General features: G+C 35.6%; 1 non-coding gene across 1 annotated transcript; it reads right to left on the bottom strand.

Annotated features, from left to right (window-relative positions):
- Window positions 1–1497: 1497 nt before the first annotated feature.
- On the bottom strand, window positions 1498–1569 carry trnaw-cca (transfer RNA tryptophan (anticodon CCA)). The gene has a single exon. It is a non-coding gene; the product is annotated as a tRNA-Trp (tRNA).
- Window positions 1570–10039: the final 8470 nt, after the last annotated feature.

Here is a 10039-nt window from a genome sequence, read left to right as displayed (position 1 = left end):
TGCAATTACAAATTATTTTACCAAACATTAAACACCTAAAATTAAAAATATATAAATCTGCCAAGTAAGTGGCGGTTCATTCCGCTGCGATAAACCAGGGACAAAGCAGAAGGAAAATGAATGAATGAAATCTGTAAAGTGCAATAACATTACCACTGACATTAATTCAGTCTTAACAATCTGTTGTCATTTCTGATATTTAGGATTTAATGTAAGTAGAACATTGTAAACATTACAAACATTGTAAACTAAGCTTGGTAGATTCAAATAATGTAGTGTAAAACATTGAGAAACATCAATATCTGTGCATTGCCCATTAATATAAAAAGCTTATCATAGGTATTGGTAATATGATATTAAGTAATAAAAATAATGTATACATTATATTGTCTTTAAAAAAACTGGTTTAAATTAGCAAATAAAACACAAGGCAAAAATAGGATGTCGCTCAGATAATTTTAAAAGCTGTCGTTCATTCATTCTCAGCATCCTTGAGGTCTTGGTCTCTTGTTTATCTTCATAGCATCCATGTGGGATAAAAGAACGGCATCTTAACTGTCTTTCGTGAAACAGAGTTGCAGTTTAATGTTTAGTAAATCGGACTCATTCAAAGTAGCGTTGCTGCAAAAAAAATTTTATAAATGCATGTTACACTTCCGACTGTACATTGTTATCTTTTCTTATAATAAGTTTTGAGGTAAGTTGGTTCTATTTCTGGATGTAGCGGGTTTTGCTGTCAAAGGTTACTGGCTTTAGAGGTTTTTACCAACAAACTGTTATTTCTGAATGAACTAATGCTGGGATTTGGATAAAGAATTGTCTAGATAATTTCATTCAAATTAAATTAATATTCATGCAAAACATTTATTAAATTATCATCACTCAAGTTGTGTTTAGATTTACATTTAGGATTAATTTCTGTTATTTATTTAAAACACAATTTGTATAATAATAATAATAATAATAATAATAATAATAATAATACTGTTATATTTGTAATTATATATATATATATATATATATATATATATATATATATATATATATATATATATATATATATATATATATATATATATATATATATATATATATAGTTTTATTTATTTATTTTTGTTTTGGAGGGGGAGCTCCCCAGTAGAGCTTTATGTTTATGTTTAGAGCTTTATGTAAGTTAACTTAACGCCTTCATGTTGTTCCAATACAAATAGATTGTGTGGAACTCTGTTTTTAGGTAGTACTTTTCAATTTGACAAAAAATACGTTTTTTGTTTTATTTAGACTTGCAGTTACAAGATAGATAGATGGATGGATTAGTTATACAATGACAAAGAACCATACCTCAGACCAGTAGCCTATTTTTGATTACAATAATAATACTCTGATCAGGAACCAAACTTGACTTATGAGAGTGTGGAATCCTATAACTAATTACGCCGTCATTTAGATAGAAAATCCTGTCCATAGCACTTTAACAGACGGTAAGATTAAAGAATTTGACCCCGACGTGATTTGAACACGCAACCTTCTGATCTGGAGTCAGACGCGCTACCGTTGCGCCACGAGGTCCTGTGGGATTTCACGCCGGATAATTCAGCTGTAAACAAATGGTGTGAATCATGGAATCATGACGCATAATTGGCTGCTTTTTAATTCAATCATGGTTTATATCGACTTGCATCGCCTCAACACTTTAAACAGCTTGCAAAAAAGAGCTTTTTACCTCAACATGCTTTGAACGCGCAACCTGCTAACCAGAAGATAAAAAACATGTTTATTTGCGTCACTGTAATTTAATTAATTTCCTTTTTGGGGTAGCACCGTCGCCCCACAGCAAGAAGGTTGGTGGTTCGAGCCTCGGTTGGGTCAGTTGGCGTTTCTGGGTGGAGTTTGCATGTTCTCCCCGTGTTCATGTGAGTTTTCTTTCCGGTGCTCTGGTTTCCCCCACAGTCCAAAAGACATGCGGTACAGGTGAATTGGGTAAGCTAAATTGTCTGTAGTGTATGTGTGTGAATAAATGTATGGGTGTTTCCAGTGATGGGTTGCTGCTGGAAGCAGGGCTGGACTGGGGCAAAAAATCGGCCCTGGCATTTTGGGCCAGAGCGGCCCACTAAATTCAATCAAAATGCTATCTATCTACGCACGTCCAATATTTTTATCAACTCATATTCTATAAAACACAAAAGCCATATGTATGAAATAAGTAAATAAATAAATAAATAAATAAATAAATAAATACTTTAATCTCAATTTAATTTCTGTATACTGTCCATAAAGATATTTGTTGAGTTCTAAAAAATACACTATACATTCATTTATTTTTCTTCGCATAAATCCCTTATTTATCAGGGGTTTTAGCAGTGGAATGAACTGCCAACTATTCCAGAATGTTTTATGCAGCAGATGCCTTTCCAGCCACAACCCAATATTGGAAATCACCCATACACACTCATTCACACACACTCATACACTACAGCCAATTTAGCTTATTCAATACACTGTTCACTCAGCCTATATTCAATAATAAACATAACAAAAACTGCCTGCTGATGCATGGGTAAATCTTCAAAGGGAACAGTGTACTTTATAACCTCTTTCACCTCATCCTGCTTGCTGCAGCCTGGAAGGGCTAGATAAGTTGGTGGTTCATTCTGTGGCGACTCCTGATTAATAAAGGGACTAAGCTGAAAAGAAAATTAATGGAATTGTCTGTAGTGTATGTGTGTATATCCTGGTCCTCCAGGTTAGGGGTTCAGCATTGGGCTATTGACCCACCTCATAAAACCAAAATGGTGCGGCTATGTACTTCGATATTAAATGGCCCTGGGAGTAAGTAATTTAGTAATTGTATTATTATTAATTTATGATTATTAATACTATTTTCCCTTTCTGTCTAATGATAAGCTTGTATGAGTATGTGTTTATCGTTTTTACTGTGTATATTATTGACCTTTTTTTAAAAGATCTATGATCCCTTGGATTTTGTTCTGATGTTCTTGTTATGTCAGTTCAAGCATGATGTTTACATTTACTTTAAGTTTACGTACATTAAGCTGAATTTAATCCGAAGTGATTAAAGGCACAGTTAACCCAAAACTGAAAACAAAATCCTCCATTTACTTTTAAGACTTTTTATACACACTTTTATGAATGTCTGCTGTTGAACAAAAAACAAGATCTTTCTGAAGTATGTTAGGGAAAAGACATGCAATGTAGGAACAAAACATAGGCCTATATAAAACTTATAGGCTGTTTTTTCTCTCCATATGTACTCCTTTGTGTTCAACAAAAGAAAAAAAACACAAACAGGTATCATGGGGTGTGAGAGAATTGTAATTTTTGAGTCAACTATTCTTCAAGAAAATAGAATCAGTCACACCAATAAAAAAGCAACAATATGTGATTGATAATCTCAATTACACAACAGTAAAGTTCTTACACACACGCACAAACATGTATATAATCTAACTATTTTTAGTGCAGCTAAATTTACATAATATATAATTATATATAAACATAATAACATGAAATATTCAGTTTATATAGTATAAGGCGCTCAGTGGTTAGCACTGTCACCTCAAAGCAAGAAGGTCGCTGTTTCGAGTCCCGCCTGGGCCAGTTGGCATTTCTGTTTGGAGTTTGTATATTTTTCCTGAGTTCATGTGGGTTTTCTCCGGGTCCAAAGTGCAAAGACAAGCAGTATAGGTTAACTGAGTAAAACAAAAATTGGTGTGTGTGTGAATGAGAAAGTGTATTGGTGATTTCCAATATAAGGTTGTGGCTGGAAGAGCATCCGCTGCATAAAACATATGCTGGAATAGTTGGTGGTTCATTCCACCGTGGCAACCCCTGATACATAAAGGGACTAAGCTGAAGGGAAATTTATAAATAATACTTTTAGATTTGTATTGTCATATAGTAAACCCATACAGATTTAGGATTTACTGACTTCTTCATAAAAAGATATCATTATGAGGACGCAACACATACTATACACACTGTGGTGAACACTAGTGTTGTCAGTGTTACTGTACTGTCTGTTAACTTACTGAAAAAACTGTTGGCAAACTGCAATCTCTGATGCAAGAGATAAGTGTACTTATTTCTCCAGGGGAACGAGGGCCGGAAATGAAGAGCGAGAGCGAGAGGAAACATACAGACAGGTGAGGAGAAGCCCAAAGGCTGCTGTAAGTTGATACTATTTTCCTTTAATTTGTGCAATAAATAACATCCTCTCTTTGACAGGCATGAGTAATGGTTTATACGCCCTCGATCACACTGTACAGCCTGCAAAACAAACAGCTGAGATATAAATCAATTTTTTATGAATATAGGCTACTTCTCTCTGTGACTGCTTGAGGATGGAAGAGTAGGCATTCACTGAAACCAGCTGGTGAGACCACACACACACTCCCATTGATATTGGTGGTTTTTGAGGACTCTTCATTGACATGTATTTTGTACAGTAAAAACCTCTTATGTCCCTATACTACTAAATCCAACCCTCACAGGAAATCTGTGAATGTGATAAGACCCCGTTAAATATTATATTTAAGCACTTTGAGTTATGAGGACACAAGGCATGTCTTCGTAAACCACCTTAATAAAGTACAGCTAGGTCATACCCCACAGTGGCGCCTGCAGTCGTATGGCTGTAAGCACTGTATGTACCTACCATAAGAGGGTGAAAATTAATGGCGCTTTTTAATTAATTATTTAATTAATTTATTTATTTATTTATTTATTTATTTATTTATTTATTCATTACAGAATTTAAATTGATTATTAAACAGTATACAGTACTATATATTGACAAAGCAAGACAGAATGACAACAAATAAAGGTGTGTGTTTTAAAGCGTGTATTGCATGGTGGGAGATGGGTAAAGAAATCTGTTGGCTTTAGTTTTTCTAGCGGTTTTTCTGCACACTAACAATTACAAATCAGATAGCTATTGTTAAAAACAAGGTTCAAAATGGTTAAATGCTCTTTAAAACAGATAAACTTAATTAAGACATTTACCAAAGGCCTAAAACTAAAGAGAAAAATACTGATCCCCATCACGGAGTGGAGACCGCAGTCTCATCAGCACCTGAGCCGGGGAAACCGTCTCTTTCATCAGACAGATCAGATCCAGCTGCTGCGCAGCCTCCTCACATGGAACGGAACCATTCAATGTGTTTTAAACTATTTTATCTGACAGACTGCCATAATAAGCAGACATCTCCATTCTAACAACGAGTTTCTGAGTTTATCACCCTTCCTATCGAGTTTGTTCCACTGAGGTGATGGGGGAACATGTTCAATGCTGTTGCTAAAATTGTAAACGCCTGTCCTGCTTATTCAAATTATTTGATTAAATTGATTAAATTGTAATTGACAGGCCCAACATGGAAAACAGTTTAATATAGGCTTCTCAGAAATGGAATATTTCACTTTAATTTTATTTAGGCTAGATTATTATTTTATTTAACAATCCAGTTCATGATTCAACATTGTTGAAGCATAGCGGATTTGTTTTGAAGCCCGTCACGTCAAATGTTATTCGTTTTTTCTATTTTATTTAGAAGATAACTGACCAAGAAAAATATTTAAACGAAGAGACAAACTATATATGAAATTCATTTGAAAAATGTATTTTTTCCAAGAAAAATCTACGAATTATATTTTTGTTTGAGCCTGTCCACTTTACTGGGCAGGAGGATGATTTTCGGTCAATGGAAAGTAAGGATTTAATTAATGCTTCACTGTTTGTATTGTCTCGCAATCTTCTGTCATATATTTGCAAATTTTTTAATATGTCATAATTTTAAAGATTACGTCTTGATCATCTGATTTTTCCTTAGTGCTGATGTGCTTTTATTACATTTAGATTTCAACAAAATATTACGATTATGAATAATGTCATAATGAATGCCCTTAAATATTGTCTTTGACAGTAAGCATCAGTGTTTCTTGACATTATTGAGGGAAGGGGGCGGGGCGCTGCTGAATTTGTGCGTGCCTAGGGATAAAACCCTGCTGGTGCCCCAGATACCCCATACCTAAAGTAATAGCTCACCCACAATTTTAATACTGTCATCATTTACTCATTCTTCACTTGTTGTTTGTGTTTCTTTCTTCTGTTGAACACAATAGAAGATACAACCCCAAATCATAAAAAGCTGGGACAGTATGGAAAACGCAAATAAAAAAGGAAAGAAGTGATTTCCAAATGTATTTTGACTTGTATTTCATTGCAGGACAATGCAACAAACAATATTCAATGTTTTCCTCTTGATTTTTAATTATTCCCTTATTTTTTTCAAAATGTCACATATTCCAATTTTGGTTCTTGCGACACGTTTAAAAAAAGGTTTGTAAACAGTTAAGCATTAATGTTGCCATTCCTTTTCTGAACACTTAAAACGCATTTAGGGATTGAGGACACCAAGTGATGAAGTATTTCAGGTGTAATTTTGTCTCATTCCGCCTGCAAACAAGTCTTGAGGTGGGCAACAGTATAACGTCTCCGTTGTTGCATTTTGTGCTTCAGAGTGCTCAACACATCCTTTATAGGAGACAGGTCAGGGCTGCAGGCTGGCCAGTCAAGTACCTGTATACTCTTTCCTCTTTTAATCTTTGTCAAGGGCACTGGCACAACCTGATAGACCCTGGTTTTATACTTAATGCCGGTAACAGTCTGGATGATCCTTTTCTTCTTTGGTCCAGAGCCCATGGCATCCATTTCTCCCAACAAATACCTGAAATACTGATTCATCTGACTACAGTACATGTTTCCACTGTGTGATGGTCCATCACAGATGTCTCCAAGCCCAGAGAAGTCAAAGGTACTTCCAGACACTGTTGATATAGGTCTTCCTTTTGGCACAGTACAGTTTTAACTGGCATTTGTGGATGTAACTATGTATTGTGGTTCTTGACAAAGGTTTGCCAAAGTATTCATGAGCCCATGTGGTGATATTGCATATAGATGAATGACAATTCTTTATGAAGTGCCACCTTAGGGATCGGAGATCACAGATTTTCAGATTAGGCTTGAGCCTTTGTCCTTTATGCACAGAAATTCCTCCAGATTCCTTGAATCTTTTAATGATGTTGAAGGTGAAATATCCAAATATCTTCCTATATTTCTTTGAGGAACATTGTTTTTATTTTGCATTTTAATAATTTTTCTCAAGTATTTGTTGACAAATGATTCTCAGCTTATTTCTGCTCGTAAAGGATTAGACCTTACTTGGGTGCTGCTTTTGTACCAATTCATAATTACAAACAGTTGTATTGCCAAGTGTGCATTACAAGGAATTTATTTTGGCTACAGTAGCTTGAAGTGTACATAAAGTGAGAAGTGACAAGAAAAAGGACGTGTTGACATCACCTGTTTCAAATCACATAATTATTTAACCAATTTACCTGATTACTAGCCCTAAATTGCTCCTGTCCCAAGATTTTTAGAATGTGTTGCAGGTCTGAATGACAGGAAAAAACGTATATTTACAAATAAAATGAAGTTGACCAGACAAAACATGAAATATTTTGTTCATATTGTCTGCAATGAAATATAAGTCAAAGTAAATTTGGAAATCACGACTTTCTTTTTTCTATATTGTCCCAAGTTTTTCTGATTTGGGGTTGTAATATTTAAAGAACATCTGAAACTGGTATTCATTACCTAATTTCCTTTCCTACAATGGATGTCAATGGATGTCCAGTGTTCATTTTTCAAAATATCTTATTTTGTGTTTAACAGAAGAAAGCATCTCAAACAGGTTTAGAACTTCTCAAGGGTAAGAGTAAATGTTCATTTTTTGGGATGAACTATCCTTTCGAAAGAGTTTCAGAAATGTTAGAAAAAATATAGATTTTAAAATGTAATTACATACATTAAAATCCCAATTTGAGGATGCCATGTGAGATAGACTTATTAGACCACAATTTCCCTTAATTAAAGCCACACACAGTCTGACATTTTAAGCAGAACCACACACTGAGAAATTTGGATCACGATTAGACTCCATGCTCTTGTTTCTGTTTTGTAAGAAGCGCTTGTAAAACTCAGGGTGGAAGTCGAGAGAGGAACCGGTCTGAGAGGAAGGAAGTGATCTGGAGAGGTGAAAACATAAGCCGATGTACCTGAAAGACTCCGCACTCGGTGTGCATTTCCTAACTGTAGTTAAGCTTTGTAAACCAATTCCACAGACATGATCCTCCAATCTCCACACTATAGCGTGCGATTATCCCTGGCAAACTCAGAACCCTGTGAAATCACCCGGGTGGGATTGTGGTCCGCGGGCGCCCGCCTGTCTCTCAGCAGAAAGCCAATCCTCTGGAGCCTGAGCACCATACAGACACGCGTCTTTGTCCCTCTCGCCATCATACTGCTGTCTTCGCTGTCAGTCACGACACATAACAAAGAGATGTCTGTTTGGTCTACAGACTTGACCCCTGCCCTGCGAATATTACCCCACACCACGGCTAAGAGGCCAGACACATTCTTCTGTTATCTCTACATCTACATGAGCACTTGAGGCCGATCATCTGATAGCACTGATTCATTTTATGACAGCAAATAAAACGGAAAATAAAACCTTGCGTTAATCAATTTATCTATACAACAGTTATTTCTGGTTCTTGAGTCTGAGAGCCGTGTGATATTCTAGCGATAACTGCTTTACTTTTGTGTCACTCCACTTACAGAATTTATTTATCTCTGCAAGTGTCATGGCAGAAAGCTGAACTCAAGATAATGTGGCAGATACTGCTGTTGTGTTACATATCATTATTACTTTTTAAGATAATAAATTGTTTAGATGTCAAATGTGCCAGTTTGAAAGTTATGGAAGAGAGCAGCAGGCATTCATCAGTCACATGTCCTGCAGAGAGTAGCCTTACCACAGACACTTATTCTGGAATCCAATGTACATGTCAAAATGTCTCAAACCGTCACTTTCCATTTCAAATTTTGAATTACTTCATTGAATTTGATAGCTTATTGCTTTATGTTAATATACCTATAACCGGTCACTTTATTAGGTACACCTTATTAGGTGTTGGACTCCCTTTTACCTTCAGAACTCCCTTAATCTGTGGCATAGATTCAACAAGATACTGGGAATATTCCTCAGAGATTTTGGTCCATATTGACATGATAGCATCACGCAGTTGCTGCAGATTTGTCGGCTGCACATGCATGATGCAAATTTTCCATTACACCACATGCCAAGTGTGCGACATTAAACATCAAAATGAAAGCATGGATCCATCCTGCCTTGTATCAAGAGTTCAGGCTGGTGGTGGTGGTGTAATGGTGTGGGGATATTTTCTTGGCACACTTTGAGCCCATTAGTACTAACAGAGCATCGTGTCAATGCCACAACCTACCTGAGTATTGTTGCTGACCATGTCCATCTCTTTATGACCACAGTGTACCCATCTCCTGATGGTTACTTCCAGCAGGATAACACGCCATGTCATGAAGCACGAATCATCTCAGACTGGTTTCTTGAACATGACAATGAGTTCACTGTACTCATGATGTAGACAGTGTACTTAAAATTATTCAAATCAACTTTACTTGTCTGGTTTAGAGAAGTTCTAATAGGAAAGATTAAAGAACTGAACAAAAGCATTAAAAAATTCCTCAAACACAATGCTTGACATTTTATTGTAACAACATAGTTTACAACGATATCCATTGAAGGTCTCTTTTTATCTGCATTTGTTTCCTCTCATATTTTATTTTTTTAAAACCTCACTGCATTTGTTTTCTCTTTGTATTTTAATTTTCTTTATCCTATTGTTGTGCTGTTGATGTTGACTACTGATCACATGATATTAATGTAAACAAATACAAATCCCTCTCTATATAAACTTGCCTTGCCTATATAATATTCACACTTTTTTGTGGCTTTTTAAAATGTAATTACTTACTAGTTTTTCACCAATTCTCCATACTTCCTGCAGGTCCTTTACAAATCCCAGTGTTGAAAACCCTGAAGAAAATATTTAAAGTAGGCTATAAACACTTCATAAGTTTGAA

Source organism: Danio rerio, chromosome 18 (genome assembly GCF_052040795.2).
Source record: "Danio rerio strain M-AB ecotype USA chromosome 18, GRCz13ab, whole genome shotgun sequence".
NCBI classification, from domain to species: Eukaryota; Metazoa; Chordata; class Actinopteri; order Cypriniformes; family Danionidae; genus Danio; species Danio rerio.
This window is presented reverse-complemented; position numbering and strand designations above follow the sequence as displayed.